Source organism: Wyeomyia smithii, chromosome 2, assembly GCF_029784165.1.
Source record: "Wyeomyia smithii strain HCP4-BCI-WySm-NY-G18 chromosome 2, ASM2978416v1, whole genome shotgun sequence".
In the NCBI taxonomy this organism is placed as follows: Eukaryota; Metazoa; Arthropoda; class Insecta; order Diptera; family Culicidae; genus Wyeomyia; species Wyeomyia smithii.
In genome coordinates this window covers 271033321-271050621 of record NC_073695.1, presented here as the reverse complement: position 1 = coordinate 271050621, position 17301 = coordinate 271033321, and the positions used below count along the sequence as shown (strand labels likewise).

The window sequence follows — 17301 nt, the reverse complement described above, 5'->3', positions numbered from 1 at the left end:
TCCTTTTTGCCCAGCATGACCACTGCGTATAACAATTTCTTTGCACCAAACTTCACACCTGAGCGAAACAAGAGTGGTGAATCGCTCTTATAAGAATACACAGAAGTACACTGCAGCAGGGCCGGATTTAGGTGATGGGGGGCCCGTGCAGATATTTTCGTGGAGACCCCTTTTGCAAGAGGTAAGAAAATTTTTAATTTTATAATTACTTCACTGTTGCTGGAAGGTGACGAGCAGAAAAAAAGGTCTCCACTCTGTCTTTTCATGCCGGACCCAGGACTAGGGGGCCTCTCGTGTCGGAACGTTTAGGGCATTTGCCCTCTTTGTCACCCCCCTTAAATTCGGGCCTGCACCGCAGTGATCACTGCCAAGATAAATTCGATAGCATTTGAAAAGTAAACATACGTGACGGGTAGCAAGATCTATTATTTTCAGTTTCGGGATATTCACGAATCAAACATCGCAGTCTGCTTTCCTATGGTTAAGAGGCACACAGTAAAAGCACTGAGGCCTGTTGCGTAGTTATTGAGCGTAATGTTCGTTTGTGTGAGAAAGATCACATCAGTTTATTATCTCTCTAGAGAGATATTTCAGGTTCCACCGCAAGAGCTGAGCAGTTCCACAAAAAATGTCCCAGTTTTAATATATTTTTTAAATTGTCATTTTTGATTTGGCTGAAACATTGCATAGACGTTTCTATAGGCAAAGATGCCATTTTGTGCTATTGGCCTTATTTTTTGGAACACGACTTATTTTTGAGAAGCTATTGAAAATGCCATTTTGGGAAGGTATTGACGATTACAATTTTTTTTAGGTGTGACGTCTTCGACAAAGAAGTAGATAGTAATTTTGTCTTTCCGAAAAGAACTATTTTTGATTTTGCTGAAACTTCACATAGACGTTTCTGTAGGCAAAAGATGCCATTTTGTGCTATTAATTTAATTTTTTGAAACACGACTTATTTTTGAGAAGCTATTGAAAAATGCTATTTTAGGAAGGTTTTGATGATGAAAAATATTTTCAGGGCAGAAACGGTTTGTTTAATCGGTGCGACGTCTTCTGCGAAGTTGTAGATAAATATTTTGTCTTTCCAAAAAAAATACACTCTAAAAAAATTATTGTTTTTTTTTTTTTTTTGAAAAAGAAATGAAAAGAAAAATTAAACATCAATTCGGGTTCATTAAGCAGACAGTATGTGAGTAGAGAAAGAACGATAAATAAGCGAACTGGAAATATGATACAGATTTGGAAAAATATACCGCATCCCGACGGGACGTTCGTTCTTTCTCTACTCACATACTGTCTGCTTAATGAACTTGCGTGTTAACAGAAAAAGCCGTTGTTAAAAATAGAAATTCAGTTCGAAAAAATTTAGCCGAACGGAGCCCCTTCCGTAGTTGTGTCGCCCTTGCAAGCACGACGCAGACTGACTTTGGTCTCGATCACACTGGTCTATAAGAGTTATCAGCATCAGCTGACTCTTCTGTGTGTGATGAGCCATTCCTTTCAGTCTATAAATAACGCTTGCACAGCAGTGTGTGTAGTTAGGGATGAGCAATAGAATAAGTCGACAGCGGAATGTGATACGATATAGATTGTGGAACAGTACCACCGTCCCCTGTAGTTTAATTGGTCAAAACACCATGCCGGAGACAGGGAGATTGCGGGTTCAAGTCCCGTCGGGATGCGGTATATTTTTCCAAATCTGTATCATATTTCCAGTTCGCTTATTTTTCGTTCTTTCTCTACTCACATACTGTCTGCTCAATGAACTTGCGTGTTAACGGAAAAAGCCGTTGTTAAAAATAGAAATTCAGTTCGAAAAAATCAATTCGGGTATCGAACGTCTTCGTCAGTGGTTTTCTTCGGCAGTTTTTCTGCAGCAATTTTATGCAAAAGGGGGCCGAAGAAAACCACTGACGAAGACGTTCGATACCCTATCTAAAAAAGCTCATTTTTTCACACCGATCAAACAACCCGATTCGGCCCGAAAAATATTTGTTATCATCAAAACCTTCCTGAAATAGCATTTATCAATAGCTTCTCAAAAATGAATCGTGTTCCAAAAAATTAAACCAATTGCAATAACAAAAAATGGCATCTTTTGCCTATAGGAACGTCTATGTGAAGTTGCAGCCAAATTAAAAATAGTCGATTGAATTGGTTCCCCTTTTTTTTGGCATTGCTCAGCTGTTTTTGCAAGCTACTAAGATATACACGATTCGCTGCTCTCTCCAACCAAGTGCGTCGCTTTGCTCACCAGTGTTAGAGCAGTTGTTTTCGCAATGAAAGACATGCTCCTACGCGCTAGTGATTCGCTGAGGAGAAAGGACAAGACAGACGGTTACATTACAAGAAAAGACACGAAAAATGATTCATTTGCACGACCATGCTTGTCATTCTCCTCAGTATGTGAAAAGAGCGAACAAAAAATTCACCGCGCACTTCTCTTTCAGTATGTGCCTGCGTGTAGCAAATGCTTTCACCACACTGCTTCTTTTTTCACTCCTTGGTGTCTCAACCCGCTTCCAGAGAGACGAACACACTTTCAGCTCTCCCCACATTTGATAGAAACAAGAGGGGTGAATCACTCTACAGAGAAAACGCAAAAGTACACCACAGTGTTGACTGGCGAGTAGTCCGGAAAGTTAAAAAAAAAACTACCGGACAAAAAAGTAGTTCTCGTGTAGCTACACCGCGAAAAATAGTTCGACCAGAGTAAACTCGACCGGCACGAGCAACGCAGTCTATTTTTTTTCTCCCAATCTCTTTTCCTCTTCTGTCATGCCCAAGAAATAAACTGTAAAACGCACCGCAGATAGCTCTGCTGTGTAATTATTGTGCGTGATGTCCATACGTGTGAGAAAGTACACCATAGTTCATTATATTTCATAGTTCATACTCTTCGAGTATGTGCGTTGATTTGCTCTTTAGTGTGAGAGCAGTTGTTTTCGCAGTGCAAGATGTTTTCCTGCACTCTAGAGGTTTTCTGAGGAGAAAAGACAAGCATGTGCACGACTACGCTTGACCACATATCGCTAACGCACGGTGCTCCCACAGACCGTTATTATAAAAAAAAAGTGCACCAAAGAACCTGAGTACACCATTCGACACGTTACGACGTCCAGAATGTCTGGTCAAAATTTCAAAATCATCGTACGGTACATTTTTGAGTAATAGAGTTTTTTTGTGGAACACCCCGCCTTAAAGTCAGTTTTTTGTCTATAATTTTGTCTGTAATGGTCAAAACAATGCAAAATGTTCTAAGATTTTATTTATTCCACTAAGATTCTCTCATGACTTTATAAAGTTTATTGTTTTGACAATCATAGAAAAAGTTATAGACAAAAAACTGATTTTAATGAGGGGTGTTCCACAAAAATCTCTATTTTTTTTAAATTTTCCACAACTTTGCTGAAGGAAGCAATCTGGTATATTGAAAATTAGAAAAAATATTTTTTTTATCTAACTGTTAGGAGGATTGATCGAAAAACCAAAAACGCCAAAAGTAGTGCCTTGTTCTATGGAACAATTTTGCTGAAGACTTTGAGTACATAAAAGCAATTTTTCACAGTCAAAACTAGGACGATCATGATTTTTCGGGTTTAGACCACTGTGCACTGTGGGATTTTTTCTAAATCTTTCCACCAATTGTTGAAATGTCTTGAAATATAACCCTTGGAATGTGTAGAAACTATTTTGCAAGTTATTTTATAAAATGGTGCTTAAAAAACGTGCTTTACAATAAGTATTTCGTCGTTTTCATATCACTTTTTTGTACTTTACGACATTCAAAAGGGCATTACTTAAAAATGTACCGTACGATGATTTTGAAATTTTGACCAGACATTCTGGACGTCATAACGAATCGAATGGTGTACTCAGATTCTTTGGTGCATTTGTTTATATTAACGGTCTGTGGGAGCACCGTGTAACGTCTTCAAAACGTATCTAGAAACGCTGAAATCGGACGTCTTGAATTTCAGCGCTTTTGCGTTAAAGTGCTGAAATAACCACTATAAACGTCAGTGCTTTTTTCTACCATCACATGGAAATATTTCGCTTACATGCTATGTTCATTCTCTCTACCTACGTTTTTCATCATCCTAAAATGCCCGTTAGGCGCAGTGAAAACGTGTTCGTTTGATATTCACTGTTTGAAATTTTCAGAAATATTTTTTCTCTGAGTTTTGTTGGGTCAACTGTAATGTTATAAACTTGGTTTGTGTGCTGTACATTAGTGTTACGTGATAACGACAGCGTCACGTTGATAACGTTATTTTCGTTTCATCAAAAAAAACGGTGAGTGCAACTTGGTTGGATTTTCAAAAGATATTATTTCGTGACCGTGAACTATGCGCGTGAATTATTTCTTCGGTGTATGACAGCTCGTTTCAAGAATGAAATTATAGTGTGACTGAAAAGGCGCTGCGTTCATTGGAAGTGAAAATTGAAAAAGATTGGCTGTAATTTTCACAAAATTCCAGTAGTAAAAATGAGTTTCATCAGCCCTGATCCGATTACAACATCTTCTAAATAATGACGAAAAGACCAAAAATAATGTTCAAAAAGACCAAAAATTAGGTGTATTGAGTATTTTTCTCATTGAGCGTCTTAGTAGAATTATATTGAATATTGAGAATAGGTTATGTTTCCATTTAATTCTAATACAAAGAAAGTTTTTGTAGTAAAATTAAATGGAAACATAACCTATTCTCAGTATTAGGAGCATTGATAGATAGCGCTAACTCTAGTAACAAGCAAGTCCAATAACAATAAGAGTGTCGTTAAAAGGGAAACCATATGGTTCAATAATATTGCATTATGTTTCAACATTCATTTGCATGCAAATCACAAACCTCTTAACTTGCATACAAATTTTTATTAAAGATATTTCTTTATTTTTTCTCGGTGTAAAAAAATTGTTCACCTGCGGAAAATACTCAGTTCACTAAATTGATACGTGTGCAAAGTTGTGCAAAGTTTCGTTAAAACCAAGATTGGTCGATTAAATTTATGAGCAATTTTGAATCATTTGGCATGGAAACGCTTACCTTATTTTGAAAATCAATTCTTGCAAAAAAAAATGAAGAATCAAGGGAATGGCCTTTTTTGTTGCAAAGAAACCATTAAATTAAACCAGTTTATTTCGATTCTCAAGCATTTTTTGTAACTCTAATTGATCGAGTCAAATACACCTTTCTTTGCGATTAGTAAAGCCACTTGTATAGTAGTGACAGTTGCTTCACGTGAAACAATGACGAAACTAAAGCCCTTGGCTTGGTGTATGTCGAAGTTTGAAACACCAGGGCAGAAAATATTGTGCATTTAAATAAAAATTATCAAAACGTCGCTCATAAACTGGCAGTCAGGCTCACTTCCGATGTTTATTTTTGTTGTTCTCGCAACACTGCAACCATCTCAGCCGCACTGCGCTGTCCCGCAGTCCATGTTGTGTGAACACGCAGTTGTTCTATGTGTTTGTAAAGTCGGAAGAAAATTCGAAAGTCGTAAGTCTGACTTCCGATCTCCAATTTAGTGCTGGCGGCACAATATAAAACTGACACTGGTGCCGATGTTTCAATCGTCGCTCTGCGTGCCGTCAATTTGACACTAACACTGAGTGGTAGTTGCAATACACGTCGTGTCGTGTTTCGAATATGTCACTCAGTACGGACCGTGGTTTAAACATGGCTGATGGCCACTTTCTCAAAGCTTCACCTTTGACTTGTTTGTTGACAAGCTTTCTGGATCTGATCAACTAATTTTCAGTGTGAAAACGGTTTGCCACTGTGTTGTCACAGTGGCCTAATAAATTGAAAAACGAATTGTCCTTTTTAGATAAAAAAAAAATGCCTGAAGAATTATTATTTTCTAGTTTCGCGCTAGAATTGAAAGTGAAATGTAAGTTTAATCTGCATACTCTCTGAAATCTGTTATACTGTTATTTTTTTGCAGTTTGAGCTGGCAATACTCTAAAACAGTATTATCAATTAGGTTCCTCAAGTCATTTATCGGATTGTAGGAAAGACTGAATACCTATTAGAGCAGAAAGTATGAACTGCATTATACTTTTTTTTTCTCGCTTGTTTTCCGTCGGTTTAGTTCCGCCACTGTTGTGGCCAATCACCGACGCCCAGGGAGGCGACTCCACACCCAGGACCCTAACTCACGACCCGTTTATTAACGGACCGGCGCCAACGGCTTCACTTCCTCATGCGATGGAAGGCGTGATCCCAGAGATTTTTCGCCTCAGAAAATCTCCCGGTGTCGGCTAGGATTGAATCTAGACCAGTTGGGTTGGTTGTGAGTGGATCACGCCACCTCACAACCATCGACACCTATGTCGTCGGTGGGATTCGAGCCCAGGCGTCGAGCGTGGTTGGCGGAGACGTTACCAACCACACTAGGCCCCCGCTCCGCTGCATAATACTTGATTTAGGAAAATTCCATTTCCTTCAGACAAAACTATGACAAACTTCTCAATAGAAGCATCTTCCCAATAAATTCTTATTTTCTGCGGTCTCTTCAACACATTACCATTACGTTCACGAAAGTACCTCCCCTATCGGTTATAAAATTCAATTCTAAAACAATTTTCAACTACTCTCACACCCCACGAACCACTTTCGAGCGAACTGCTATACATCTTCATTTCAAGTAGATTTTTTTTTTTTCAATATTCACGTTTCACCCAATTCGCTCACTTTTATAGTGCCATGAATGATCTCGATTATAGTGGCCCGAAGGGGAGAGTGTTCTCTCCCGCCGGAATGACCGCATCCATCAACAGCCACCACGCGGGTGGCAGGTGCTTCACCGACTCGAACCCCGTACGACAACGATGACGTATTCAATGCATCTTACACCGGAGGAAAAGCGAGATATGAAAAATGTTTTTGAAGTAGAATACTTCTCTCAGGAAGTTCGGCTACATAGGGATGTGAAATGAAAATCTAAAACCGAAAAAAGTGAAAAATATGTCCAATTTCAAATGCTAATAAATCGGTTAGTACTCGATGGATTTCCTTCGTTCTTGCAGCAATAGATTGGAAAATCTTCTAAGATTCTTCTCAAAATAAGATAATTGTTATTTTATTATTAACACTATTGTACTATTGAAAATAGTCAAGCCTTGTCAAAACGTAAAATCCAACCTCTGATTGGTCGTTATATGCTTGCTTCCCAAGCACGGTCGACTGGATCATATACCTTGCAATTGAAAACATGCTATTTGGCCTATATAAGAGCCTGTTTCAGCCGGAGCCGCTCATAATAGTTCTAGACAGCGACAACAGCAGTCGTCCTTCCTTAGCAGCAGCACTAGCCCTGTGGTTGGTCACCACGTCTCAGGAACAGCGCGGTTCTTCTCAGCGTGTGTCGCCAGACAGCCATTATTCCCCCCGTGTTGGGGCAGCATGAAGATTGCTATCAGGAAATCCAATTTTGGAAATCAAAACGCCTTTTTCAAGGCAAATAAACAAGACATTGGAAGTTAATAATTTTTGTCAACGCAAGCAAGCATTCTGTGTTGCATCCTAGCAATTGGGTCCTAAAGTTTAAAACGGTTTTCTGATTTTTATATATCTGCTGAAAGAGTGCAATTTTCTGAGCAAAACGTGATTTTTAAAAAATGTTTATCGTTTTTCTTCGATTTTTAAATGAAAAATTATAAACTGCTCGAAATGCCTTAAATGACAATTCTCTCATATACCGTACATGGGGGAAACGTCAACTTAGACCTTTCGAGCAGTTTTTTTACTCTTCATTTAAAAATCGAAGGAATTTAGTACTTTATTTAGAAAACCCCCCACTTTAGGGGCAGCGCAAAGGCTGCGATCAGCACAACCGACATTGAATAATAAACTGCCCTGTTAGAACGCATTCACAAAAGCAGTTAGTTCGACTATGCAGAGCTAATATGAAGTTGATTCAATCAATCAGCATAAACAGAATTTCGTCGTCTCCAAGCTGCCAAGTTGCAACATGAAGCAACACGCAACAGCGAGCAAACTAAATCGCTTGATGTTACAAACCGCAATAAGATACGGGTTAAAACCGTTGCGTGTGTGAGAGCCCCATCGGTGTTTATTCGCTGGATACAAAAATCAAATGCGAATTGTGGAATAATTCGCCTAAAGAACATAAGGAAATGGTAAACCTGAACTGAAAGGCGTGGCCTATTACGTAGCACCCTTTGGCTATGAAAGAGTGTTTCTGGGAAAACTAGCTACATTCATTAGTCGGAAGGTGAACTGGATGGACCGTCCACAACGTTGACAGCAGTAACAGCAGATACCGGCACTCAGCAGTAACAGACCATAGCAGCGGGTTGCGCCTGTGGTTGCCTTCAAATTAAACAAACCACTTGCCCTGTGGTTGGTCATCACGTCTCAGGAGCAGCGCGGTTCTTCTCAGCGTGTGTCGCCAGACTGCCATTATTCCCCCCGTGTTGGGGCAGCATGAAGATTGCCATCAGGAAATCCAATTTTGGAAATCAAAATGCCTTTTTCAAGGCAATTAAACAAGTCATTGAAAGTTAATAATTTTTTACAACGCAAGCAAGCATTCTGTGTTGGATCCTAGCAATTTAAATCTTTCGCACCCGTCTTATTTACTGAATATGAAATAGCTTCCACAGTGCATGTTGTCCGTGTATCTTGATCCCCGCACTGTTAGGGCAGCTCAAAGGTTGCGATCAGCAACCGATTTTAAGTTCACCATAACTCCCGCTATCGGCGTAACACAGAGATGCAATCAGCGTCATATCCGATTTTAAATTCAACAACAAACTGTCATTTTTAGGACAACCAAACAAATGAATTGAAGATTTAATATTTTCACGTTCTGAGCTTTAACCAAAAGTTAATTATCTTAATTTGAATTTGCATGTACGTACATATACTCTAACTGTTGAAACTTGTTTGCGCTGCAAAGAGTTTGTTCTTTTCCTGTTCAGTGAGGTCGTATTTATATGTGCAAACTGAAATTGACATTCATGTTCATATAAAGAAATTTGAAAATCGTGTGTAAAAATTTGAGTCAAAATACGTTAATACACTAACGACATCTGTCTTATGGTGCCCCAGTTACACTGCATAAATATTACTGTATCGATATTTTATCGATATCAGTGCTTGGTTTGTAAGTAACAAAAGCGCCACATAGCGGGAGCATTACCACTTAGTGGTAAATGACGGTTGCAAGTTTTTACACATCTTTTGAAAAGAAGATGAACGTCTGTTCTCTGTGGTAATACTTCAACTTCATTTGCACAGAATTTTCAATACTGCCAATGAGCGGTCAGCAGTTATTTGCTAGGAAAAATGACTGACACGCAAGCAGCCGGGTTATCTTTCTTGTAAAGTATTCTACTTCAACCTTGCGGTCGTGGCTTTGCATACAACCTTCCTGTGATTTTTTTATTTCTACCATCAGTTAAATGTACTCGGACGTTTTGTACGATCCGTACTATTTTTATGAAAAAGCATATAAAAATGTACCTTCACAGTAATTTCTCTTGGTGCACCCACCATTTTACTCCGAGTCCAAGTGGATATTATTCTCGACTTTGCACCAGTTTGCCTCCACTTCTCGACAAGAAAATAAAGAGAAAAAAAACTCTGCTGAGAAGAAAATTGTTTTTCGCCAGTCTTGGAACTTGGAAGGCCATTGGAAAGACGGAGAACAGGTCAGCCAGCAAAGAGGACAGACCACCCCGACAAACAGGCGAGGCGGGACGACGATGCGCCGGGCTGTTCCGTTCCGTAGCTTGCACTCTGTCTCGGGAAGATTTAAAAAGTGAAGATATTCTCGGAAGCATGGAATGTTGCCACAAGATTTGGGGCAAATGCCACCGAAGATTTTGCCGGCAAAAATCTGTTGCAAATGTTCATGCAACTGTTTCCAGTTTCGGAGCACATGGTTGTTAATTGCGGACGAATGAATTTACTTCTTTTTTTTTTGTTTATAGCAAATGTAATCCGTTTCTTCTAGAGTAATGTAAATATGTGGCGTGTCTAGTGCCAACCATATGTGATTCTTTTATACGTCGTATAAAAAGTTTTTATTATTTATTTATTTTTTCTGTAGGATGGGAAAGAAATCGTGAAATCGCACAAAAAAAAATCAACGAATCGTGAATCCATTAAACATGTTTAATGCATTTTAAATCCTTTTTTCCGACTTACCTCGTGTGACTGTGCCAGATGTGCTGTCGGCATTTCACGCTCGTAGGCGTAAAGTTGTCAAATTCTGTACTTTCCTATGAGCTCACTTATGCAATGCAACATGTGAGTACTTCGTTCGATCTCTTCCGTTTTCCTCAGTTAGACACGTACTCGCCTAGCAGTCATTCTATTATCAAACAAACTTTACACTTGAGAGAGAATTTCTGCCCCCTTGAGGTATCACTTTGAAGTTCAAGCTGACAGGCTTAAATATTAACACTCTAATTAAACCGTTTACACAACAAATCTGCCAACACCGGAGCATTAGCTGCGGTTTCATGTACTTTTCCGTGTTTGTTTTTTTCTCATATAACCGTCCAGCTTCACACCGCACTCCCGTTTGGGATTCGTAAATTATTATTTTTCTTCTTCAATATTTCATTTATCTATTTTGCCCACTTCTTACGCGCTCGAATCGCGCTTTAATATTCCCACCCGCAACGTTACTTATTCAGAGGATTCGCTATTAATACTTGATATCGAACGATGCCTAACGTTTCGATTGCTTCCACCCGCACCGCCGCCCGTTCGTTGCACGTTTACTTCTTCTCGAATGTCTAACACTCTATACGATATTAGCGCTCAGCTCGTTTGCCTTTCGGCGAAAAACGTCTAGCCGCATCGGCACTATGGCTGGAAGCGCGAGAGGAAAAAGGTAAAATCATTTGATTGACCGCTTGCGTATTCGGTTCGCCATTCTGACGTTCACTTTCACTCTACCGAATTGCCTATCCCGGGCGGGATGGCCAAGGCGGGAGCCGGAGAGAACGATACGGAAGGAAGGTGGTTTCACGAATTCGATTTTCCTCTTAGTTATTTTTTGATAAATTTAGATGAAACAGTAGCACTACCAACACAACAGTCACGTCGTTTTGCTTCATTAAAAAGCTGATTTACCTGGCCTCATTAGGCAGCAGTTCTGTTCTGGTGATTCTCGGTTTGCCAATCTGGCGAGGAAATTGATTTGTCTTCGTGATTGAGTTTTTGCTTTTAGCGACCAGATTTTTACATTAGCGTGCTGAGTTTTCGCCGTCCTTTGATGTTGATTTTCAACTGGGGTCTGGAATGACAGAGAAGCATACGGTAGACTTGATTAGTTTTTTCCATGTTTCGCGGATTATACTTGTATTTTCTAACAGACGGATCAAATGAAAGAAAAATCTTGGAAATGACGGGGACGAAAAATAACTAAATTAAACAGAATTTTCTCGGAAATTTCTGAATAGAATTCAACTATCTTTGCTTCGAATAAAAACTCCCATATTACGATGATGGATTACAAAGCAATATACAACTTGGTTTCTCTTTCTACTCAACAATCAAGATCTGCTTTATTTAACATCACGTACAATAGCTCGAGAATACTTGCTCCTCGATCAAATGGTTGTAAAACGATTTCGAGAGAAACCACGAAGTAAAATTCAAAATATACATTACCACAGTCAGTTACTGATGGTATCGATGGCTTCCGAAGAATCAGCTGATTATTTATATGAAAGTTTAGGACATAGCTTCGATTACTTATTGCTCGAAGAAGTTTCTCTAGTTCAGCTCTTTGGAAAATATGATTTCTAGTGTCAATAATAACAATGCTGTATTGATATTTGTTCTGTTGTACGATTTTAACCATTCATCTGAATCAATTGCAAGGTTTGTTGCCTTTCCAAACACCCTTAGCTCAGTTGAGCATAAGGTTTTTTGAATTCGAAGGATTTTATCTGAAATGAAGTTTCATCGATTCTCAGCAATAGATTTACTTGGTCAGGTTGTTTCGCCGCTAGTTTTACGGGGGTGGCATTGACTGTGTGTACAAGAGTACTTAATATTTCTAATATATCGCAAAATCCGTTCTTGCGATTTTTATACTCACGGGTTCGGATTTTTAGAATTGAACATTGAATTGATCATTCAAAAATTGAAAATGCCTGCGATCAGGGATGGCTGTACGTCAACAGTGAACACAAAAATGGTTAGAAGTTAAAATAACAAGTAAAATTTACACAAAGAGATTAAAAAATCAAGACAAAAAATCAAAAATGTTGAAGACTGTCAAGGCGCTCGAACACACAAAAATTATCCAATCAAAAATAATAGGTTCTTCGAAAACTTCATTTTGATAAAAAAAATCTAAAAGAGGCTCTGGCAGCACGGCTCGTGTAAAATGTCTGTGTTAGTGAAAGTTAGCATTTTAAGTGTTTTTCGCCAGTTCTTTCGCTAGTGTGTGCGGGCTATGGAGTTCTCGAGTAAGCAACGATTTAATTGGATTCAATAGGATACAGACACATCATCGTTTCGAATTTGTGATGTGTTGGTATTCGAGCACATACCCAGTAAAAAATAAATCGTTGCCACGATTCTGAACGTCGCACGGACAGCGTAGGTGTAGATGTCACAGTGTTCAAACATTGCAGAATCAGGATTTTTCCCAGAGATTTTTTTATTGATCTTCATACATTCCTTATGCGTTTATTTATAGAGGTAAGTGAAATTTGCCCTACGTGCACTGGTAAACGTGTGTAGCCTTGTTTTTTTCCCTCGACCTTTTTTGCCTTGTTTTACCGATAACGTTTACGGTAGTCAGCGGGATTTCGTAACAGAGTAGATGTGTGAACGTGTGGATGATCTGTTTGGATGACTTTATGCGGTGAACGGTTGTAGAGGGGAGCGACCCGTCTGCGCTGCAACGTTGTAATAACTTCATTCAATTAATGTTCTCAGCCGCAAAAAGCAATATAACAACCACTATTGATATACACTGAGGTCTTTTTTTACGCGGGAGGTGCGTTCCAATATTGTATAGGCCCGCGTAGAAAAGAATTTTTGGAGTTGAAAATGTTTGAACCTCGTTTGAATATGATAGTGGTTAACACTTGCGTACCCGACCCCTCCGGAGTCGAAAAAATGAAAATTCTTTTACCTGCCATTCCGCAAGATCTGAACCGATTTTGATCGAACCTTTTTCAAAAGATCATAAATTTATAATAGTTTTTGGAACAGTAGGGGACATTTCGAAATTTTCCATTGTACCGGGTTTATCGAGGGGAACCGTGGGGTAAGTACCCTTCCAGAGACGCAGGCTAGATTAAAAACGGTAGCGAAACCTTGCTTGCGACATATCAAACTTTAAGTTTTTGCAAAAGAACACTATTAACAATCGATACTTGGCTACTTTTAGGGTTTGTTCAGATAGATAAACAGAACAATGTTTTGCATAATCCAATTTTTTTTTGAAAAGGCGTCATTAACAAATTACGTAAGGATTTTTTTCGATATTTTTGACCCTCTCTCCCCCCTTGATAAGGCTTAGTAAGATTTTGTATTACCCCCCTCTCCTACAAATCTTATGTAAGATTTTTTTGAGGAAAAATTTGTCTTGAAGAAGAAACATATTTTCAACCTATAGCGTATTCGTATAGAATAAAAACAAAACAAATTATGTTATTCAGGTAATACCGTGCTAGATCGAAATTTGTACACCTAAGCACATGATAATCTGTTTGCCGTATATTTATACTTGTTTCCTTCCATTATATGCTGAAAATAAGAAGAACAACAATATATGCATGCTACACACGCTGTACGGATTTCGATTCAAGCAAATAAAAAGAATCAAAATCCGTACGGCACAGTTTTGCCTTTCTCCTAGAAAGGTATAGCAATCACTGGAAAAACCAAAGGTATAAAAGTGGTCCCAATGGCCGAATGTCATATACCACTCGACCCCTTTCGACGAACTGAGCATTTTCTGTATGTATGTATGTATGTGTGTATGTGTGTGTGTGTGTGTGTGCAACTTTTTTTTCTCACTCACTTTTCTCATGAAATTAACTCATTTTCTCATGATATTATTTGCAAATGAAAGGTCTAGTTGCGCCATAGGTTGCTATTGAATTTCATTGTAATCGGATTTTTAGTTTAGAGGTTATGTTTCAGAATGTAAAAATCACGAAACATCAATATCTCAGAAACCACACAACCGATTTCAATAAAACTGGTTTCAAATGATCGGGCTGTCTCCAGAACCCTTAACTTTTAAATTTCGTTATAATTGAACGTATGGTTCAAAAGTTATGTAAAGAAAAGTTATCCTGAGGTTGTTTAAACTCACTCATTTTTCTCAGAGATTGCTGATCCGATTTTCACAAAATTAGTGTCAAATGAAAGGTCTAGTTGCCCCATAGGTTGCTATTGAATTTCATTGTAATCGGATTGTAACTTTGCCCGTTGTTCATAAAAAAATTGAAATCACATAATGAAAACAAAAATATTGACTTTCTCCCAACGATCACTGGCTAATTAAAAGGTAGAAAAGTGATCCAAATGGCCTAATGTCATATACTACTCGACTCAGTTCGACGAATCGAGCATTTTCTGCATGTATGCATGTATAGGTGTATATGTTTGTGTGTGGGAGTGTACGTGTGTATGTGCACCTATTTTTTCGCACTTACTTTTCTCAGAAATGGTCTGACCGATTCTTTCTATCTTGGTGTCAAATGAAGGGTCTATTTGCCGTTTAGGTTGCTATTGAATTTCATTGTAATCAAACTTTTAGTTTCGGCGCTGCGTCAGAGTGTGAAAATCGCTGTTATATCTCAGAAGCTATGAACATAGTTGAATTCAAATTAATGGGCTTTTAAACTCTTAAACAATAAATTACATAATGTTAAAACATGTGGTTTGAAAGTTATAGAAAGAAACGTAGACTGTTAATAACTATAGCTACAATCAAAATATGTGGCCTCAACATCATTTAAATTTGATATTGTACTATTCAATGTTTGCGGCATTGCTCGGGATTGAAGTTGAAAGTTAAAGTCATTTCTATCATTTCACTTTTTGCCTTTCTCCTATTGCCTTCCTCCTAAAAAGGGTATAGCAAACACTGCAAAAGCTAAAAATATAAAAGTGCTCATAAGGGCCAAATGTCGTATATCACTCGACTCAGTTCGACGAGCTGAGCATTTTCTGTATATATGTGTGTGTGTATGTGTGTGTGTATTTCTGTGTGAGTAACGCTCTCCCAATCTCACTCGATTTTCTCAGAGATGTCTGAACCGATTTCAATGAAATTAATTGCAAATAAAAGGTCTAGTTGCCCTATAAGACACTATTGAATTTTATTGTAATCTGATTTCTAGTTTAGACCCAAATGATTTTTTTTGCAAACGGATTATTACTTTGCCTGTTATGTTTAAAAATGTGAAATCCAGCTATGAAACGAAACATCTTCCGAAGACTACTTGGACTCACTCACTTTTCTCGGGGATGGTTGACCCGATTTCCACAGAATTAGTATCAAATGAAGGTCTAGCTGCCTCATAACACCCTATTGAATTTTGCTGTAATCGGACAGTAACTTCGTCTGTAATGTATCGAAATGTGAAAATCACGAAACTTCATTATCTTAGAAACTACACAACCGATTTGAACAATATTGATATCAGATGAACGGGCTATTTAAGGGTTAACTGATGAATTATGATTGAATACGTGGTTTCAAAGTTTGGCTGCCCTATACGTTCCCTTTTCATTTGATTGTAATCAAACTTTAGCAACCGTTATGTTTTAATTTGTAAAACAACGAAAGTCTATTATCTCAAGAATTAAACGACTTATTTGAACATAACTAGTGTCATACAAACGAGTCATCTCTCACAATTACAAACAACAAACTTCATAACAATTTGATATGCTGTTCAAAAGTTTTGGAAAGAAAAGAAATTCAAAGACTATTCAACACTATACCTGCTTGGATCAATATATATAACCTCAACATGATTTAAGTGTGGTATCGTACTATTTGAACGTTCCCGGTATCGATCGTGATCAAATTGTTCGAAATTAAGAGTTTTTTTTTATTTCGCAATTTCTTAAGCACTAAAATTACGTCAAATATCATATTTTATACTTCAATTACAACATCAATATTTTAGAACCCAAAGAGTGATTATACCTTAAGCATTCATGTAAATCAATTTTTACAAATAATAAGTTTGAATGAGAAAAGCTGAGTCTGACCGCTAGGTGGATTAATTTAGGTTTTGTTGAATAAATACAACTTACACTATTTATTAGACAATATACAGCTCGAAAATGACTAAGGCTTACCTTTCCCATCAATTTTAAAAAGATTCACAAAGTAAAACACTTATATCCCACTTGAAAATCGTTTTTATCTGAAGAACGTTTCCTTAGTAAATTCTCTAACGATACAACGAAATGACAACTGAAACCGATACACGATTGATTTTTCATTTTTAATATTTTTATTTCATGGCCTACTGGCGCATAGTTTAATTTAACAGAAGGCCAACAACTCAACGGATATGTACATGTAACTATCATATGAATTTTCACTTTTATGATGCTTAAAACTGAAGAAAAACATCAAGGTGTACGGATTTCGATACTGTACGGGTTTTGATCCAGTACGGTATTATGTATATAGAACTGAAAATAAGTTAAGGATCATTCAGTTTGATGAATTCACTACTTCCTCAAGGTTTAGCTGTCAAGATCTTAGCGAGAAATGAATTGAAAAATTATATTCCTTTTTAGTTTTGTGAGTTTAAAAAAATATAAATACAGTGATCACCCGATTATTTCACCCCCTCGATGATGTTTGGAGTGATAAATCACGGAAAATGATAAAATCGGGATTTTTTTTTTATTAATATTTTGTTATAAAAGATGGTAAACCAAAAATTTAATACGTTAAATCAGCGATTCAAATTACTACAAGAAATTTAATCATATGAAAAAGCAGTTCTATCTGTCTGTCTGTCTCTCTGATCTCTATGATGATGGAAACTACTGTATCAATCGGCGGGAAAATTTTTATGTAACGGTTTTTGAGGCCGGAAAAGGTTATAAGAGTAGCTCGAGACCCCTCCCTCTTCTTAAAGGGAGGGCTCCCACCAGTGCTGATAAAAGTCATTTTCCCCAGCAAAATTTTTCGAAAATTACAGCCAATCATTTTCAATTTTCACTTCCAATGATCGCAGCACTCTTTCAGATACACTAGATTTTCGTCCTAGTAACGTGCTGTTATACTCAGATGAAAGAGATC

The 17301-nt window shown here is 37.8% G+C and overlaps 1 protein-coding gene across 7 annotated transcripts in view; it reads right to left on the bottom strand.

The window, feature by feature from the left end:
* LOC129721159 (5-hydroxytryptamine receptor-like) overlaps positions 1-17301 on the bottom strand; it is a 422605-nt gene that overhangs the window by 385232 nt on the left and 20072 nt on the right. For all 7 annotated transcript variants that reach the window (XM_055673405.1, XM_055673407.1, XM_055673406.1 and 4 more), the window contains one exon: positions 10191-11289. The gene's annotated coding sequence lies outside the window, so the exon portion shown is untranslated. The remainder of the gene's footprint in view (positions 1-10190; positions 11290-17301) is intronic.